Below are 12,171 nucleotides of genomic sequence, written 5' to 3'. Positions count from 1 at the left end.
AGATTAGAGTTCCAACGGCTCTAATTTTTGAAAATATGGTCGTTGAGGTTTCTGAAAATATGGCCGTTGAGGTTTCGTATCAATCATGCACTACAATCGGTTGCTAACGATACACGTATTTCCTCCGAATAGGACATTCGGTACCGAACTTAAATTTTTATCTACCGACTAGGTTGGTATTTTTAAAAACGACTATATTATTCGGAGGCTAATTTTTTTTTGTAAAGTCCCGAATGTACGATGGCCCAAAAATCAGAATTTGGGAAAAACTGATACTTTTCAAATTTTGAACTTGCAATAATCGGAAGTCAACTCAGTTACCCAAACTTCCGAATATGGTTTGTCCAACCTTCTATATTGGCCCTTGGAACCACCTAGAGCCATGGCATGGTTTGTTTTGAACTTGTAATATTCGGAGGCTATTTTTTTTTGTAAATTCCCGAATGTACGATGGCCCAAAAATCAGAATTTGGGAAAAACTGATACTTTTCAAATTTTGAACTTGCAATAATCGGAAGTCAACTCAGTTACCCAAACTTCCGAATATGGGTTGTCTAACCTTCTATATTGGCCCTTGGAACCACCTAGAGCCATGGCATGGTTTGTTTTGAACTTGTAATATTCTGAGGCTATTTTTTTTTTTTGTAAATTCTCGAATGTGCGATGGCCCAAAAATCAGAATTTGGGAAAAACTGATACTTTTCAAATTTTGAACTTGCAATAATCGGAAGTCAACTCAGTTACCCAAACTTCCGAATATGGGTTGTCTAACCTTCTATATTGGCCCTTGGAACCACCTAGAGCCATGGCATGTTTTGTTTTAAACTTGTAATATTCGGTGGATAATTTTTTTTGTAAAGTCCCGAATGTACGATGGCCCAAAAATCAGAATGTGGGAAAAACTGATACTTTTCAAATTTTGAACTTGCAATAATCGGAAGTCAACTCAGTTACCCAAACTTCTGAATATGGGTTGTCTAACCTTCTATATTGGCCCTTGGAACCTCCTAGAGCCATGGCATGGTTTGTTTTGAACTTGTAATATTCGGAGGATAAATTTTTTTTGTAAAGTCCCGAATGTACGATGGCCCAAAAATCAGAATTTGGGAAAAACTGATACTTTTCAAATTTTGAACTTGCAATAATCGGAAGTCAACTCAGTTACCCAAACTTCTGAATATGGCTTGTCTAACCTTCTATATTGGCCCTTGGAACCACCTAGAGCCATGGCATGGTTTGTTTTGAACTTGTAATATTCGTAGGATAATTTTTTTTTGTAAAGTCCCGAATGTACGATGGCCCAAAAATCAGAATTTGGGAAAAACTGATACTTTTTCAAATTTTGAACTTGCAATAATCGGAAGTCAACTCAGTTACCCAAACTTCCGAATATGGGTTGTCTAACCTTCTATATTGGCCCTTGGAACCACCTAGAGCCATGGCATGGTTTGTTTTGAACTTGTAATATTCGGAGGATAAATTTTTTTTTGTAAAGTCCCGAATGTACGATGGCCCAAAAATCAGAATTTGGGAAAAACTGATACTTTTCGAATTTTGAACTTGAAATAATCGGAAGTTAACTTAGTTACCAAAAATTCTGAATATGGGCTGTCTAACCTTCTATATTGGCCCTTGGAACCACCTAGAGCCATGGCATGGTTTGTTTTGAACTTGTAATATTCGGAAGATAATTTTTTTTTTGTAAAGTCCCGAATGTACGATGGCCCAAAAATCAGAATTTGGGAAAAACTGATACTTTTCGAATTTTGAACTTGAAATAATCGGAAGTTAACTTAGTTACCAAAAATTCTGAATATGGGCTGTCTAACCTTCTATATTGGCCCTTGGAACCACCTAGAGCCATGGCATGGTTTGTTTTGAACTTGTAATATTCGGAGGATAAATTTTTTTTGTAAAGTCCCGAATGTACGATGGCCCAAAAATCAGAATTTGGGAAAAACTGATACTTTTCAAATTTTGAACTTGCAATAAGCGGAAGTCAACTCAGTTACCCAAACTTCCGAATATGGGTTGTCTAACCTTATATATTGGCCCTTGGAACCACCTAGAGCCATGGCATGGTTTGTTTTGAACTTGTAATATTCGGAGGATAATTTTTTTTTGTAAAGTCCCGAATGTACGATGGCCCAAAAATCAGAATTTGGGAAAAACTGATACTTTTCAAATTTTGAACTTGCAATAATCGGAAGTCAACTCAGTTACCCAAACTTCCGAATATGGGTTGTCTAACCTTCTATATTGGCCCTTGTAAAGTCCCGAATGTACAACACAAATCATTGTCATTTATCTGCTCTTCTTTACTTTACGACCGTGACTACCTCCCAGTCCTGCACGACCACGGGTTTGAGCACCTTCAGTTGGAGCACCTTCAGCGCTCGATGAAGCTCGAGTTCTTTTACCCGTCTTTGATACTGCCACCTTGGGCGGATGCCTCTTCGTGACTTTCTCCACAAACTGGGCAGCATAATCTTCGTTATCCATATTATCAACTAGGTCTCTATCCTCTTTGATCTTCTCAGCTGGCATGTGATCTCCGCTCTTCAGGCATGCAGTTAACATTTTGGAAACACGCTTGAACCTATTCACCTATTTTTTATACGTAATGACATAACATCAAACGGTAATTACCTAAGATTTATAGGAATAATATAAAATGAACAAAAATATAAGAACACGCGCCAGTCTATCATAACCAGCTGGTTTGTCTTTGATAATACAATTATAACTTGAACCCGCCGCAGTAGCGTTGGATTTGATTTCACGGATAACCAAAGGATGTGATACGTTGTTATACCAACTCATATAGTCTGGATAATTTTCATCACCTCGGGTGGTTCGTATACCAGTGTCGATAATGAAGTCATTCCTCTTATCCCAGTTATCAAGAATATTAGGTGGGACTGTGTGAACAATCGTGAGATTGTCACCATTAGAAGAGCACAACTCCAACTCCAATTTGTAGTAATCCCCCATTTCCTCCACAGGTTGATGTTGTATATACACGTGTTGTCGCATCACCCTAGAGGGGTTATACATCACATATCCTGTGGGGTGCCACAATGGTCCAAAATAAAGGGACAAGTCCGACCGAACATTTATATGCCCAGTGGCTCGATCTTCCTTGTATGGATCAAAGCATACGTCTGAGGCCTTCAATTGGTCCAAAATCTCCCTCATGCGAATCAACTGCTGCTCTTTTGTCCTAGAACGGTTGTCTTCAAATATATACTTTGTTCCTCTAGGAGTACCTTTGCACCACCCCGGGTTCTCTCCGGCCAACTTCAGGATAGGGAAGTGGTCATAGATCCATGCCTATATACATAAGAAACCAAGTTTTAGTAAATAGATTGTGTATATTCGGTAGTAATTTCCAAACATTATTTCTGATTATATATAATCGGAAATAAAACTAAGTACCTATCCACCGAATAACCAACATTCGGAAATAGATATGGATCATTTCCTAACGAATATGCGTCATTTGGAGTTCAGTAACCTATAGTTTTTCTGGCCTGTATATTCGGTTCTAATATCAAAAGAATATTTCCGATTATATATAATCGGAAAACAAAATAAGTACCTAGCCACCGAATAACCAACATTCGGAAAAAGAGATGGATCATTTCCTACCGAATATGCGTCATTTGGAGTTCAGTAACCTATAATACTTTGGCCTATATATTCGGAAGTAACTCCCCAAGACTAAACTCCGATTCTAAACAATCGGAAGTAAAACTAAGTAACATGTTCCCGAATATGCATAGTTTGGAGTTATGAATATGCATCATATGTATTGTCTACCGAATAACTATAGAGTGAGTTATAAAGTTAAAGAAAAAACCTGCAATAGAGCCACGTTCCCGACAACTTGGCAGGTTCCTAGCCTCGAAGCCTTTCTCAACTCTTCCATCAAGAATGCTAGGCATGCTGTGCCCCAAGAATAGTCACCGACTTCATGGAGAGGATCCAAAAGTTGTATAAGGTTGGCGTCGATCCGGTTTCCAGAAGTATTGGGGAATATGACACATCCCAATACACAAAGGAGATATGCGGTGGCAGCGTGGTTCACTTGCTCATCAGTTAACGTTCCATTATTTTCCTTCTCCAAGGTGCCTCGGAACATATTCATCAAAGCTGTAATGTTGATCTGTCTTGTTCTGTAACTTGCATGCCTCCTAAACTCTGCTGTTGTTGTCTCTTCATCCCAACCTAAGCACTTTTAGTTAGAGCATAAAGTTGTGCCCAACTTAACTGCTTTGTGTAGTTAAACTTCACAGCTGTGCCTTGGTCGGGAAGGTTAAGAATATGCACAACATCACTTTCTTCCTCCTTTCTCGACTTTGTCTAAACAACAAAGAAAGGAACAATATTTACAAACTATACAATCGGAAGACAAAGTATGGAAATATAACCCGAATGTACACATTCGGACGTAAGAATACACATACTGTTCCCGAATACAAAATAATCGAAAGCTAACTAAACATATTTACAACCGAATATGCATCAATTGGAGTTCAGAAGCTCTAAATTTTTCATCCTACATAATCGGAAGACAAAGTACACAACTATAACCCGAATGAACAAATTCGGAAGTAAGAAGACACATATTTTTCCCGAATGAAAAAAAATCGGAATATAACTAAACATGTTTACAACCGAATATTCATCAACTGGAGTTCAGAAACTCTAAAATTTTATCCTACACAATCGGAGGTATAAAACATTATATTGTCTTCCGAATAAATACTGGCCCCAAAATGGGATTTTTCCTATATCAGAAATTTTGAGATTTTTTCAATATATATATATATATATATATATATATATATATATATTCGGTAGTGAGTGTACTTCCGAATATTGTGTGTCTACTTAAATATATTCGGGAGCCAAAAAATTCATTAAACTACCGATTATTACCAGTTTGTATCCAGGAAGATATGGCCAACAATATTCGACCGATAACCATCAAATATTTCTCCCGAATACTGTCGATGTTCTTGAGAAATGAAGAACACGACTACATTCGGAAGTAAATAAGCATGAATATCGCCCGAATCTGGATAAATAACTGAAAACCCTAGAAATTTTTTTTCTCGATTCGTCGAATTAAAGCGAAATAAACCCAAAAATGATAGATTCTTACCTAATTGGGGCCATTTGAAGTTGACGAAGTGTTTGACTATCGGAATCGCAACCACCGACTACATCGACGGGTACTTCTTCTTCGCGTTCTTCGCGTTCTTCTTCATTTGCAGCAACAATTTCTTTATTTCTTGCTAAAATCCCAATCTTTGGATCGATACCCCGAGCAACGTTTTTGGTTCTAGGTCTGTGGGTTTCATTTCCCTTATCCATTGTTTTATAAACGAATCGACGATGTTTTGATTTTACGATTCGCGGCGATGTTTCAGTTGAACACAAGAACGAGGGAAAGTTTTTTTTCTTCCACAATCGGAAGATAATATGAAACTGGAAGAAGAAGAGTTGAAATGAGTAGAATTTTTTTTGATTTGGTTTTTATACAGTTTTACCAGAAGGGCATTTATGTAACTTCAATATCATATAGGGTACCCCTTAACTAGAGTCTTTGGCTGGGTATAAATTGATGGCCCCTAAATCCTTTCGGGTGGCCCCTAAAAACGCGAGGCAAATTAAGTGATATCAAAGATTATGAAACTGCAGGCATCTCGAAAGATGAAGCAAAAAGATTACATAACTCCAAACCGTTGTAATTAGAACATATTTGGTGTCTTAAAACTGTACTCTTACTATTAAGGCAAAATTACCATGATAACTAAAATAAAACAGTATTATTCAGAGTTAAGCTGTATATATGAGCTCACCCAGGTTATTCAAATATAGCTCTAGATACTGTACGCCACTCAAAGAATATCATGTGACTGCAGAATCAACGAAATGCTAATGGTAAGACTTTTTTCTTATCAATGTGCGTATTTTCAAAGAAAGTTAGGTTCGTGAGTGTAACAAACAGTTCAGAATCGAATATCAATAACATCTCCATCATATGATTTGATTCTGTGAAACTTTAACTTAAACAGTTAATGACAACATAGGTTGATATGACATAAATCCATTTTCTTTAATAAGAAGTTTAATTAAGTTATCTAAATAATCATCCTTTTAGCACTATCCCTCTATTAATGGTTAATAATTCTCTTAATGAGATTGCTTAGTTATTAAGTGGAGGTTAAGGACCCACAAATCTATTATCATGTTTTGTTGCTCCAAATTAATGGAGGTGTTCAACCTTAAATCAGTCCTCTAACAGTAGAGTATATATATATTTAGATAATCAAAAGATCTGATTAGTGGAGAACAAAACAAAGGTGGACATATATTAGTTAAATTAACCTAAAATAAACAAATATCAAAGAAAGTAAAGAAAATCTCGACAGATTGACAATATGATAACTGGTTTAACAGAAAACTTTTGCCCTAGATTGGCATGCATCGTTGCTGAGAAGGGCTGCAGAGGAACCGTCCCGGAACCGCAGGAACCGTATCGGTATCGTGCCGGAACCGCAGTCAGATGGGATAGGTACAAGTACTAAAATTGGTACCGTGCCTAGAGTAGGTACGAGTAACGGTTCAATGCTATTCCCGTTCCGTCCCGTCCCGTAGTACTAAGGATCTCTATCCGTTGAAATTAGGGTTAAATTCTAACCGTTGATAGTAGGGGTTATACCCTTTCTCCGTCGTATTCTCCTCATTACCTGTTCCCTCTCAAGATTACGCAAACTTGGTGTTGTGGTGGTTGCAACCACGAAATTGGGTCTTCTAATTATTTAGGATGCATGGGTGCCTTTTGGCATCCTGAGTGTTTCTGTTGCCGCGCTTGTAGTCAGCCAATAACCGAGAATGAGGTGAGATGTCGTTCGCTTATCTTGTCTTTTGCACCATCTCATTTCAGTTTCCTTTGATTGATTCTTACAGTTCATTTTTGTTGAATCAAGTTCTCTTTGTCGGGGAGAAACCCGTACCACAAGTCTTGTTTCAAAGAGTTGCACCATCCCAAATGCGAAGTCTGCCATCAATTTGTAAGAACACATAACCAATCGCGTTATTTGCATACTGTTGAATTTAAGAGTTCATTGCTTTTGAACTTCGTCCGTCTTTCCAGATCCCGACAAATGGAGCTGGTTTAATTGGGTACAGGTCTCATCCATACTGGAAACAAAAATATTGTCCTTCGCATGAACATGATTGCACTGCTCGCTGCTGTAGTTGTGAACGGTTAGAGGTATACAATATTACAATCTACTAATATAGCGGTGCATTTGCAAAACGCGAATCTATTTTGCCTAATATGAATTCGGGTCTTAAGACTCTTTAACGGTTAATGTTTTTAAATTTAGAACTTTCAAGATTTTTTGCTTTGTTTTTTTTTTCTGCTACAGGTAAAGAATCGGTCCCGTCCCATCCCGTACCGAGTTAAACTGGTACAGGTCCTGTCCCATACTGGTATAGTTACGGTACATGTACCGGCCATAGGGAGGTACAGGTATTGAGCTAGGAAAAAATCCGTACCGTCCCGTCCCATGTGCAGCCCTATTGCTGAGCTATTTAGAGCAAGCAGTCGATGACGGACAAATTCTCCCCTGGGCTAATCTGTTAAAATCAAGCCCATTACTTACCGACAAGTATAAAATCTAGGAATTACTGGTTAATCCAGTATAGGAGAACCGGTTAATGTGTAGTCCATGTAGCACTAAAAAACAATTAATCGCTGCCAGATTTTTTATTCTCTAGTCCAGCATACGTGCGAGTGATTTGAATCCGTAATTTGCATATACCAAACGTACCCTTCTGCAACTGTATATAACGAGGAAATCAAATTCGAGCTCTATTTCTTTCATATTTTTTTTCTTCATCTCAGATCCAAGTCCCTCGCTTTCTCTGCTGCTGCGTTTTTGTGTGTATCGCTCTCTGCTGCTGGTAGTGTCTTTCAATTAGATTCATCTCAGATTCGAATTAGGTTTATCTCAGATTTGAACAAGGTATTTACTATAATCATCATTCTCTGCTGCTGCTCTGTTTCTTTCTTGAAATCATGATGAATAATTAGGTTTGTTCTGATCTGCTTTTTATCAAAATAATTGTCTATGATGTACATTGTTAATTTTCTTTATCATTTCAGTTTACGATGATTTTCATTGTTCAATTCAGTTTTCGTTCGATTTTTAAGTAATTTTTTGTGATTTTTGTGTCTTTCAATTAGGTTCATCTCATATTCGAGTTAGGTTCATCTCAGATTCGAACAAGGTATTTACCATAATCATCTTTCTCTGTTGCTGCTCTGTTTTTTCTTTTAATTTGATTTTTGTATTTTTTGAGATATGTTTGTTCATTAGACAGATCGTGTTGTAATTTTGTTTTTATTTTGATATAGATGTAGTTCATTAGCATGCTTTTTTTTGATATAATCACGTGTCTCAAAATATATGGAACATATTCATTCATAGACACGGTACATATTGATATGTATTACAATGTTTTGTTATTTATCCTACATTAATTACATACCAATACATACTGCATATAACATGATCTTTGTTATTTATCCTACATTACATATGAATATGTACTACATATAGCATGCTCTTTTTAATCCTGCAGTACATGTCAATACATATCAAAATGTATAGCACATATCCATTCAGAGACTCAGTTCATGTCAATACGTATTGCATAGAACATGTCAATACATATCAAAATGTATGGCACATCTCCATTCACAAACTCTTTTTTAGACTGTAGTACATGTCAATATATATCGAAATGTATAACATGTATCCATTCAGAGACTCTTTTTTAGACTGTGGTACATGTCAATACATATCGAAATGTATAGGACATACACATTCAGAGACTCAGTGCATATCATTTCGAATCATATAAACATGTATATTATCAATGGTTTTTTTCGGGGGTTTGTTAATTTTTGGATCATTTTTACAGGGTCAACATGTCTGTCGTTGCTCACGATTCAGATATTTCTTGCTAGTCTCATGTATACCACATGCAATACCACTTTGGATATTTGGTTACAGAGTCTTCGACTTTAGAAGATTTGAAGTTTGTTACTGTAATACGTGGAGCTGGTTGACTCCATCGACTATTATTGTTAACTATGTTCAGAATGAAGTGATTGTTCCTGTTATTACTGACGTATCGCTTCAAAGTCTTGCTGCATTGCATTTTGCAAAGAAATCGGCTTTCTTTGATTTGAAGGTGAATATTATTTCAACTGGCGGATCTAGTTCTTCTAGGCGTATGGATGTTGACAGCAATGAGACTTAGTTGTGATTGCAAAAAACAATTATTTGAAAGATGGTAAAGAGGTTCCAAATGTGCTTTTTTCAAATGTGCTTTCAGATGTAGTCCAAAACAACTATTCTATGGTGGTGTTCATGTTGTACGTATAGCTTGCGAAAAATACTGTTTGAGAAATGGATATAAGGTAAGGAAGTTGAAGAATGATCTTGAGAGATTCACCGCCGAATGCAGCGAGGAAGGTTGATCATGGAGGCTTCATGCAACTGCCATTGGTAGTTCTATTGACGTTTTTAAGATAAAGGAATATGTGGAGAGGCACACCTGTGGTGGTGGTTATATGTTAAAGAATCCAAGAGTTACTAGGAGGCTTATGAGCAATTTAATTCATGAGCGCGCCAGACACAATCCTCTCATAAAGCCAGCAGATATTGTAGATTATGTTAAAGTTGGGTGCGGGATCAACATCAAGTATCACCATGTATATCAAGCACTTGAGTTGTCGCATCAACATATTTTTGGTAATGATGTCAAGTCGTACACTGATCTTGCGTGGTGGGTAAATGCAGTTAGGGAAAGAAACCTCAGGTCATATATTGATTTCGACTACAACGATGCAACAAAGAGATTCAATAGACTTTTTATTTGCTTTGGAGCTTGTAAAGAGGGTTATAGATTGTGTTGTCCAATGATATTCTGTGATTGTATACATTTCTTACTGGACTTTTAGAGGATCTCTCATGGCGGCAACATGTCTTAACGGCAATTAAGGTAACTGGGTTTTTTTTCTCCATATGGTAGATCTACTATAATATGTACTGTCTATTTCTATAACAATACAAGGACATATAACTAGTATAACTAGTACTGTCTATGTTTAAAAAAAAACAGTAGAATAGAAAAAGGACTACATGTTGATATGAAGTGTCTGGTAGTTAGATTACTCATTGACTACAATACTACATGTCAATATGTAGTGTCAGCTTTTCACATACTCAAGTAGTTGGTTATTACTTTCCTTTTAGCATAAAAAATACTACATATCAACATGCTGATATGTACTGGTTGTTTTCCTTTTAGCAGTTGCTTAACATAGCTAATAATTCATTTTGCAGGTTTATCGTCTGCATATGCATTAGTTTCTGCAGAAAATAATGACAATTGGGGATGGTTTTTTAAGAATCTGAAGGAATTTGTGGATCATCGCCCTATCACTTTTATGACTGCGCCAAGATGAAGGGTTGGTTAAATATATTCCCAAAGTGTTACCTAATTCTCATCATAGCTATTACTACTTCCACTTGGACCAAAACTTACATATCACAAAGTCTGACGAAAAGTATAAAGAAGTGACTGATTCTTTCCAAAAGGCAATATATGCGCTTTCTCCTGCAAGATACAAGGAAGCTCTTCAACAAATGGTTAATTTGAGGAGGCCTTGGGTTGCTGGTTACTGCCGCAACATACCAAAGGAAAAGTGGTCAAACGCGTTCTTCGAGGACTGTAGGTATGGTCAGACTCAAGCGTTGCCGAATCGTCTAATAAGTGGATTAACCGCGAGAAGAAGTTACATGCATGTGCGTTCCTTAACAAGATCTGGTTTGTATCAGTTTCCTTTGTCACAGTACAAGCTTATATGTAGTGTTAAGATTTTATTAGTTTTTTGTAACAGTACAAGCATGTATGTTCTGTTTTAAGCATGCTCCACTAATCTACGTATAATGTAGTATAATAGACTTTTTGTTTCTTGGAATATAGGATACCTATAATGGAGTTGATGTCAGAACGTCAAGAAGAGAGTATTTTGATGAATCCAGAACTAGTAACCCCTGTGAATCAAGCGTTGGTTGAACTATACATTCAAATTGGGCGTCCCTGGAAAGTTAGTCAGTCACATGCTAACCTCTTTGAAGTACATTCTCCAAGGTTAGCATTTACCCCTTATCTTTATCATCTGAATTTTAGTTAGTTTTTTTTATTATTTTCTTTACATAGCATGCTCTGTGATGTGATATCATCTGAATTTTAGTTAGTATCTTAGGTGTACTGCAGATAACATTTCGAAATTTACTTTGTAGATATTCGTAGATAATATGGTGTGTTTTGTGTGCGCAGGTCTCATATGGTAGATCTAGAGAAAAAAAGTTGTACTTGCCAACGATGGCGCGTGTACGGTTTTCCATGCTCGCACGCTACTGCAGCTATTGCTGCATCTGGAAGAAGGGATTGATTACGTCGACAATTACTTCAAAGTTAGCTGTTATCGTGAGCTATATTCACTATCTATTATACCTATTCCTAACCACGACAGGTATGTGTCTTTAAACAGTACATTTTTGATATTGTTTTAAGGAACAATATACTGTGTACATATTATTGTGTAGTTACAATTCTTTTATTTTCTCACAGGCCTGATGAGTATCACGTAGATGATACCATTCTTCCACCAGCTGTAATTAAAGCTCCACCAGGAAGGAAAAAGGGAAAGCGTATTAAAAGTACATGGGAGAAGAGTATAAAATCTGTTAAGTGTTCAAACTGTAATTTGAAAACTCATCACAACAAGGCAACATGCAATCTTATCCGTCAGTATGAATATTCTGAAGAATGATTTGTGAAAGGTATGTGTTTCAAGCATTACATATTAAAGATATACCTTCGGGTATGATGATACAGTACAATGGATTTTTTTAGTAAGTAGTGTTGACTTTTCTCTTTTTTTTTTTATCACAGGCTTGAACGTGCAACAGAATATGAAATGCAGTGTACCGATGACGTTACTATTCTTTCCACCAACTATTATTTGAAAATCTCACCACGACAATTCTACTTTGCAATGTTTGATTCGTC

The sequence above is a fragment of the Papaver somniferum genome, chromosome 5 (assembly GCF_003573695.1).
Source record: "Papaver somniferum cultivar HN1 chromosome 5, ASM357369v1, whole genome shotgun sequence".
NCBI classification, from domain to species: domain Eukaryota; kingdom Viridiplantae; phylum Streptophyta; class Magnoliopsida; order Ranunculales; family Papaveraceae; genus Papaver; species Papaver somniferum.
This window is presented reverse-complemented; position numbering follows the sequence as displayed.